Below are 7914 nucleotides of genomic sequence, written 5' to 3' on the forward strand. Positions count from 1 at the left end.
CTGGGAAATTGTAGACGGCTTTCTGATACACTCTGTGTGCCTCTGACTGTACTGGTATGCAGACTTCCAAGCCTTTTTAGGAGTATTTTGAGTTTTAACTGAGGTCTTCATGGTCATGGACTAGTGACTGGTGGATGACTTGGGTTTTGATGGTGCTGAAGTCACGAACAGAGCTGGCCAGAGGCTGGCAATTCTGTTTCCCAGCAAGAAGTTTCCAAGTTTGGTTTTACCATACATTTAAGAAAAACAGTGATTTTTTGCAGGGCTTTCATCTATCTGAGCACTTCAGCTGTGCAGTGATGCAGACAGCACCTTTTCTTTTGCCAAAGGGATACGTATCTAGTACTAAAACTGTTTTTCCTCAGTCTACCTAAGCCTCCACTGGGAGCAGTTAGGGCTTGGACTGGCATACAAGAGAGACATGCTGATGTGCTTCCTTCTGAATAGCTCCGGAGCTAGGACCAGGAATGGGGAAACAAGAAGGCCATTCCCATTCGTAAGTGTGTGAAGAGGTGGCAGAGATAGATCAGGACTCCCAAATCCATGCCTTACAGCACAGGGAAGGAGAAAGGCAAGCTGATTTCTTAGCCAAGCCCTGACAGCCTGCCTTCAGGAGGGGAGGCTGGGAAACTGTGATTTTAACAGGGATTCAGTGGCACCGTCTCCAGCCCAGCCCCAACTCAAGTTACCTATCAGCCTGGACCGAGTCAGGAAGAAATCCTTATCCCAAATTTCTTGCATTAGTGAGGAATGAAGTTCATGTCTCCTCTATGGCTTTCCATGGGTTATAGAGCTATGGCTTTGCCTTCTCCCCCAAGACTGCAGCACTGCTTACATTGCAGCTTTTACAAAATTTTAATTACTTTGAAAATGGTCTTGCTAATTCTGATCACTCTTGAAAATGTAAGCAAGCAGCAGTATCATCTGCCAAAACAAAAGTCAGTCAGCCAGCCTTTGCTGCTCAGCTTTTGCTACCCAATCTGTTACGCCTGTCACAACAAGTTGTCAGACTGTCACAATAAATGGCCCAAGTTTAGGATGTTGTTTTGTTGTAGCAGCTTATAATTAAATTATAGCAAATGAATTCCCAAAGAGGGGAATAAGTTACACAGTAGTTTAAAATTACTAGAATAGGATTTTCTATTTGGTTTTTGGTTACTTGGAGTGACTGTAAATTGCCACAGTTGGTTCCAGTTGGGAATACTGAGCGAATAAATATTGATGAGGAAATTATTGCCTGAAAATCAGCAAACTAGGAATGTGAAGATTTCATTTGCTTATTCAAATTACTTAATTGATAATTACTACTTTTATACAAGTTAAGCTAGTGCAGCCTGCCAAATATTCACCCCATTAGAGGAAGAAAACCTGGTGTTTGTTCCAAGAAATGACAATGCCTAACCATTAGTACATTTTTCATTAGGTATTCCTCTTGTGTCTGATTTTCCATAGAGGTCTGTAATTTTTCTCCTTCTCCTTTTTTTACAGCGTGGAGTTGTCTCTGAGCAGAGATGTTAATTTGGTTTCAGTTCTCACTCCTCTTACAGACCCTGATGGCCCTTTGGCCCTTTATAAGGTCTGTCACCATCTATCCAGCCCTCTATGTCAACCGACTCTACAGCCATCCTTAGTGCATTTCGACATCACTCAGCAGGGTCAAAACCAAACCCTTCTGAAACCATACTTCTCAAGCCTGCCTTCATCTCCCAAGCCATCACCGTCAGCAGCATGGGCCACTCGTCATTCAGACCTATGACCTTGGTCATCCTTGACCTCTCCTCATCTTCAATCATAGCTACATCTTCTTGTTCCACTCTAATGCTTTCGGAGGGACTATCCTTTCCCTCACCATACACAGAGAACTTCCCACCCATGTCCTTGTGTTTCTCTGTCTTGGCTTCCTTCGCATGCACATTTTTCTTTCACACAGGAGATGAATGCCCACCGATTTCCCATCCTTCTGACTGTGTCATTGTTAGTGTTTTGAATAATTTTATTAGCTTCCATCTCATTCTTTTCCTTTGACTACTTCATGACCATGTCTTTGCTTCTTCCCACTGACCTGCTGGTCATCCTCTGCCCTGTCTGGTACTCCACTAACATGCTGTGGTGCCAATTTCAGTATACCTCTCTCTGCTTTGTTCTTACTCAGTTTTCCATGCTAGTACACAGCCCCTAGAGTATAGTGCTTTGATTAAATTTCACGGAAATTTTTAATTTTCAAAGATGTCGGCAAGATTTCCAGATCAGCGAGTGGTTAAAATACAGACTATCAGAGTATCAGTAGATTCTGACAGGGTCAAAAGGTCACAGAATGCCCACCCCAGTCTTTAACTCCTTCCCTAAATGTCAACTTCTAAGCACTTGCTGAGAAGAGTCATCACTGTGAGCCAGGGTGTCCATGCCACTGTAACCAGTGTCAAATCTGCAGGCCAGACAGAGAAAAGAGCTGCCAATAGTCTGCAGCTGATACAACTGGACAAGTGTTCTTGGAGTGCATAGTCATCCTAACTCCTTTCCTGAAATGCTTGCATTTCACACGTGCCAGCCAGACTGCATGCGATTTGAGAGTGGAAAGCTTTTGCCTTTTAGGACCTGGCATATTGAAGAAGTTACCAGAAGTGATGAAATAACAGTATTTCATACGGAAAATTTTATCATTTATACTAGGTTTTCATATATGCTTACATCGCAGAACATTGCAGAAGCAAGAAAATATTATGGTGTTTTTCAAAATTAAAGAGGAAAGATTACTAATTATTTTTGTGTAAGAAAGGGACAGAAAGTGGTGAGTACACCACATAATGTAGTTAACTTTAAAAATCAATGCACTTTGTTTTGAAATTAACATAAGTGAATTAATATTATCATTGTTTATGTATACATACACAGAGATTCATTTTCTAGCCACGTAATTGCATCACAAACAAAGATTTAGAGTTCCCTTGGATATTTTGTGTTTTAGCGAAGAACAAAAATGAGGACTGGGTCAGGCAACCTGTATACACATAGCACTGTTAATGAGCCTACTCGTGCCAGAGAGGTTGCTGCTGTGAATAGGCCTTGCAGAAGCTGACCATTAGGTAAAATTTGTGAAGATATCTCCTCATGGAATCAAGTCAGTCTGCATGTGTTAGCGTACAGGATAGATCACCCTGCTCAGCACTGCTGTAAGCTTCAGAAATTTGGACAAATGCTTCCAGGGACCTACTTTGTCTTGGTTAAACACAGGCCATCTCTCTGCACTGAGTCAAACAGCTGCAGTGTGGCCTCTCAGTCGTTTTGTTCAAGAACTTACAGGCCATATTGTGGCATGTACCACACAAAAAGAGAGGTGGTCCCTATTGCAGAGGTGTTGCCCTCCTGATAGGCAAGAATCAAGGTCAGGAGAAAAGACGTATTGTCACCGGCCTTTTGATGTGGAACCGAAAGATGAAAACCACGCTGGTAAGCGAAAGTCACACAGCATTGAGCCACATCCTTCTGGTGCCTTGGCCAGGATCTGAACCAGAAGCCTTCCTTCTGGTTTGTCTCAAAGAGACACTGCAGCCTTCTTGGAAATGAGGGCCAGCAGAAACACTGGGATTCAGCTTAGTAAAACTATTACACTTAGTAAAATTATTTCCACTGGCAATAACATGCTCAGTGTGACAGAACAGCAAGAGAAAAACATGGTTTGTGGATAAAGGAATCTAAGGAAATAGGTAGAGAATCAAATGTATTAATTTAAAAACTCATGTAAGAGTTAAAGCTAACTAATCTCTTAGGAAAAAATGAACTACAGGCAATGGCATATAATCTTCAGTGGTGGTAGCTTTCTAAAAGAATTATTTTTAAGAAAGTATTTGAATGAAAAACATTAATGCTCAGTGGAAAGGCAGAGGATGGCTCTTCAGAGCTGATGCTTAGATTTCTGAAATCAGTGGAAAAGGTGCTGTGTAATAACTATTGTGGTGTTGGCTTGGTTTCACACTGGGACAAGCAGTGTGATCTGCAAGCTGGCAGAGACCAGAAGGTGCACTGGACCCCAACAGGCCAGGTATTTAGCTCACATCAGTAGAGCAAAACTTTTTTACATATTTAGCTCACATTAGTAAAGCAAAACTTTTTTACAAACTTGAGAATCTGACTAGTTCCCTGTGTTAGTATTTATAGCCTTTGGATATCCAGAAGGACCGTTTTTGACATGTGAAGTCTTTATACAATTCCCATGATATTTGTCAGACATGCTTGCAGAATTGATCTGCAATGCATCCAGTGTCATCTGTTTTACCCACCTACTAATGATATTATCCTCATGGTGCCATATATTGGATTTTCAAATGACATAGTTAGCCTTAGATAAACAGCAAGGCTTACCTTACAAGACAAGACATTGTTTATAGAAAGACACAGATGTTCACAGAGCTCTGTGACTGTGCGTTGTGTTGAGCAGTGTTCAGAGCTCAGGAGAGCTTCCGTTGCTTTACATTTGCTGAATCATTAGCTCCCATAAAATCTCCCTTTTTCTTCTTCCCTACTAGTTTTCTCTCTTCTAAGCAGCCTTTCCCCCACCCCATACTTTCTTCCTGCTAGCCCTAAGGCATATGTAGACAGGACAAGGCAGAACAGTGATCTAAACATTTAGATTAGCATTTTCTACATTAAATGCAATTTAATCTTAGAATATATTTGCCTTCTGTATTTTGGATTTCTTTATCCTAATCTCTGTTTTTTTTAACTAAGGGTATTCATTTACAGAATTACAGAATTGCTGCAGCTGGCGGGCACCTCTGGAGACCATCTAGCTGACCCATCAAAGCGGAGTCTCTTGGAGCAGGTTGCCCAGGACCAAGACCAGTCAGGTTTTTAATATCTCCAGGGATGGAGACTCCATGACATCTCTGAGCAACCTGCTCAACTGCTTGACAACCCTCGCAGCAAAAAGTGAAGGTTTTCTAAACATTTAAGTGGAATTTACTGTGATTCAATTTGTGCTTGTTGCCTCTTATTTGCTCACTGGATACCCCTGAGAAGAGTCTGCCTCTGTCTTCTTTACTTCCATCTGGTTTATATACACATGTGTATGTGTATATCCCCCCCCCACCTCACCTTCTCTTCTCCAGACCAAACAATTGCAGCTTTTGCAGCCTCTCCTGACAGACAAGTTAGCTAAGTCATTGCACAAGATCATGTATCATTCTGAAATGATATTAACCCGAAGTGTATTAATTTAATTTTTGCATGTTATAAACAGTGTGAAGAGACACCAGAATAAGCCACAGTCATGTTGAAAAATGATGGAATAACCTATCTGGATATCAATTCAGACTATTTTGGATTAAGACTTCTCTGTTTAAATGAAATTGATGCCATTTCTGAAGTTTGAATTGGCCTCAATTTCCTTGGAAAATGGTTTTCTGTATTTTGTTTTCTCTCATCTCCTTTTGTCTACTACAGCCCAGTGTTTGACATTTGTATGATTTTAATCCTTAATCATGGCTTCATTGTGACTCTGTCAGAGACTGAGAGATGGTGGGTTTCTTTCCTGTGTTCCTCACATGCTCCTTGCGTAGCTGTGATAACTGAAAACATTGTCATTAAGATTCACTTTTGTTTCACTTTGCAAAGGTGAAAATTACCAGCCAACCTTTTAAGAAGTTAAAAATGAAGCATTTTTCTCATTGTCTCTGTGCACTGTCATGAAAACAAACTCAGGGACATACGCACACTTCAGTCTGAAGCTGCTGACTAAATTTGACCAAACTTTTGATTTATTTTGGTTATTCCAAAGCTTTCTTTCTTGACTATTAGGATATAAGCAATCCACATTACATTAAAATTGCCTCTCCATAGCTAAGAGCTTATACCTCTAATGATTCTTATGCAAATGCAAATTAAATATCTAAAAGTGCAGGCACCTGTACTCCTAAACACTATCCATTCTGTTTGTAAGAAGAGGGGAGAGCTGACCTCAAGAAAACCTGCTCCTTAATCTTCTCTGTACTGGGCAGTGTGTCATAGAGTTTTTGGCTGGGCAGGCTGGTTGTTTGCTTTTCAGTGCAATGAAAATATTTTATGAATTGAGTGCAAAAGCTCCTTAAGCAGCAAGGTCTGCCGTTCTGCCTTTCAGCAAGGAGGAACATTGTTTTATCAAAGAGAATCTACTTGCGTTTGACTAGATACGATGTGAGGTCAAAGGACATTTTATGGCATCAGAAGGACAGAGGAGAGAGAAAGAAGCACAGCAGCAACAATACTTTTCTGCTGCTGGCATTGTGAGGCAGACGGAGAAAAGGAGAGAAAGGAAAATTTGGAAGCTTCAACAATACAAGTTTAAAAAGGCAAAACCAAAAAATGTCATTACCAGCACTCCCATATTTTTTAAACAAACCTTACATTGCAGGTTTGCTCTTCAAAACTTATACCATAGCTGATGACCCAAAGAAGCTTAATTGCTGGAGAAACCCTTTATTTCTTCTGCCTGGTGCTCCAAATCATTTCATAACATGTGTTACATTGAGAGACAGAGGAGCTATGTGAGTGGAAGGGAGAAGTCATGAGCCACATGCTTATTCATTATATGAGCAGTGGACCAGAACAAGACTCCTAGAGGATATTAGCAAGTGTAGTTGCTTCCTTTCCTAACTGTTGACTGGTAAACTTCTTAGAAGTGGATTATTAGCATGTTTCTGGAAAGCCAGGCATTTTTGAAGTGTGTCAGACTGCACATTAAGAAATCTGGAAACACTGGAAATATTTACTGGAGTGTCTCAAAGTTTTAACAAAAATTTAGCAAACCTTTTTTAGTGAAATCTGGCCTTTGTTCAGAGATGGTGAGGGGAATTCCTTAATCACAGTAATCCATGGCTTAGCGAAACTCTAATGGATGACACAGTCCAAAGTCCAGCTGCTGTGGGAGGTGTGAGAAAACCAAGGTCCTAATCGCTTCCTAACAACTCTGACTGACAATCTCTTGTTAATATTGGTGTCCTCACTAAATTCCCCTTGAAAGTCATATACGAGCTTGGAAAAGTCGCTGGATTGTTTCTGCGAAATACCAAGAATTTAGACAAACTCCTAAAGTATGAGGACTACTAAGGTGCTACCATTTTTAAGGTTTCTAAAGTCAGTGGTAATAACTGTATGTTAGTAATAGTATTTTTGTTGTTTTATAGAAGATACTGTCTTTTTTTCTGTACTATTATTTTGAACATGTAATGCTGGTAAGTTATTGCAAAGGACCATTGCTAGCAGTAGCTTTATGCTTCTTTACATTTCTTTACCTGACAAACAACATCAATATGATCTTTTATGTGATCCACTTGGATGGGACAAAAGTTTTCTGCTATTTGTCCAACAGAAAATTTGTGAAACATTGTGTAACTCATGGGAACCTCTCCTTCCCTCCCACCCCCAAATAATGACTGCTCTAAATCCACGCATGTAGACTTCAAGGAATATCACCATTTTTGATGTGGAAAGGAATTAATGAAGTGGAAGCTGGCATCTTCCCTCCATGCTCTGTTACTAGCTGATGTGTTCTGCTGCATGTGTTGTTATGGTAGCTGGTGTCTCCGACAGGATACTCAGATGGCTGCTTTGGATAAGTGAGGCTATGCTTATATCTCTGAGCTCTTACTTATGTCTTTCTACAGGTTAAACTTGTTACCTTCACCTGCTCACTCCTCTCCAGCTAAGTCAAGCAGTGCAGGCTTCCTGAAACGTGGTGGAAGGAAACGATTGATTAGAGACGCCAAACTGTGACTGTGGCTATTCCATAGCAGCATATTAACTAAGAGGCTTATAGAAACGTCCTTTGCCAGACCACACAGAGGTGCGTCTCTCCAGGAAGAGCACTGGGAGGCGAAATAGCTCTCTGTCCCTCTCCAGTTGCATACCACCGTGGACTCACCCACAAAATACATATGCCAT

Source organism: Gymnogyps californianus, chromosome Z (genome assembly GCF_018139145.2).
Source record: "Gymnogyps californianus isolate 813 chromosome Z, ASM1813914v2, whole genome shotgun sequence".
NCBI lineage: Eukaryota > Metazoa > Chordata > Aves > Accipitriformes > Cathartidae > Gymnogyps > Gymnogyps californianus.